The sequence below is a fragment of the Frankliniella occidentalis genome, unplaced genomic scaffold (assembly GCF_000697945.3).
Source record: "Frankliniella occidentalis isolate FOCC.00 unplaced genomic scaffold, Focc_3.1 Scaffold287, whole genome shotgun sequence".
NCBI classification, from domain to species: domain Eukaryota; kingdom Metazoa; phylum Arthropoda; class Insecta; order Thysanoptera; family Thripidae; genus Frankliniella; species Frankliniella occidentalis.
The window spans coordinates 116670-118075 of NW_026267413.1; positions in this window are offsets into that span (position 1 = coordinate 116670).

A 1406-nucleotide genomic window follows, 5' to 3' on the forward strand; every position below is an offset into this window, starting at 1 on the left:
ACCCCTTTCCCCTGGACTCGGCTGATGACCAGGACGACCCAGCCGTCCTCCTGGACGCCGCCGACGCCGCGGTCGCCCCGCGGGAGGAGGAACGTCGGCTCACCCTCGTCACCGAGCACCAGGAGCTGTACGGCCCGGAAGGTCCTCTCGACCTCTCCTTCAGCTCACTCAGCTCGACGCCGTCCTCGTTGGGTCCAGAGGAGTGCCCCGTCTGCCGGTCCGGTCCCATAAGTTGCCACCACTGCATCGCGACGCGGGAGTACGAGCGCCGCGTGGTCGAAGAGGCTCTGCTCGACCGGGAGCAGCAGCAGATCCTCATGGACCTGGCCGCCATCGACCGGGATATCGAACGGCTGTATGACGAGCTGCAGAGGGCCGTAATGGAGTTGGAGGACGCGGAGGCCAGTCACCAGCGGCAGGTCGCTGCTCAGCCGGACTCCGCGTCCCCCTAGCCGCCCAGCATCGCCTCGGGGCGGGGGACCCGCGACTGCTCCAGTCAGGCACCAGATGGTTAAATTCTTCTTTTATTCCAATGCAGTATCTCGGGGGTTGAGGGGCAAGAGAGATTTAGTATAGTTTAAAGAAAGTTAATAGGATTCAGTTGAGACCGTGGGGCAGCTGACCGCAGGCAGATGGTTGGGAAAGGACTGAGAGAGGGTGTAGCAGCTTTAGGGAAGTTAGCGGGGTCAATGAGCATTGTTTTTCTTGGTCGCTGGCAGTAGGTCGTTGGCTTTCTGCAGTGGAGTTTTCACGTTGAAAGGAGAGAGACTTGTTGTGAGCCAGTGGCGAGCCTTGTTTTATTTTTGTGACCATGGAGCGTACTGGGACGGAGCCAGTAAATAAAAACCTGAAGAAGTAGAAGTTCCATTAATCAAACCTGGGATCCTCAGGGTAAGCTGCGGGGGAAGAGGGGTTAAAAAACAAGCAGTAAGAGAAGGAGAAGAGGCGCAAGGAGAAAGAAGCAAGCAGGCAAGACAAAACATAGCAAAGCACACTATCACCACCCAGCCTACACGACAAGCCGTTCAAGCGTAATGGTAGGGCAAGGCACAGCACACTGACAAGCTCAATTGCATGCGAGTATCGTCCGTCTTTCCCCCCTTCCGTGGCACGTGGAGCCTCGCTTACGATAGGGTATTGGTCTAGAGCGCTGAGCGGAAGTAGAAGAACAAAAACGGAAAATGGAAAGGCGCCCGCACTCCTCCCCGCCTGCCCTCCACTTCTCCCTAAGGTGTAATGTAGATAGGTGGGCGCAAGCGCTCTCATTGGTGGATCTGACATGCGCAGAACCGACTGCGCATCTCCATGTCAACCACTGTCAGGCCAGCGCGCGCGCCGCCGAGTACTTAAAAGGGATTAAGGAGCCAGGAAAGACCCGGCACCGCCCCTCCGGAGGCTCGAAGCTC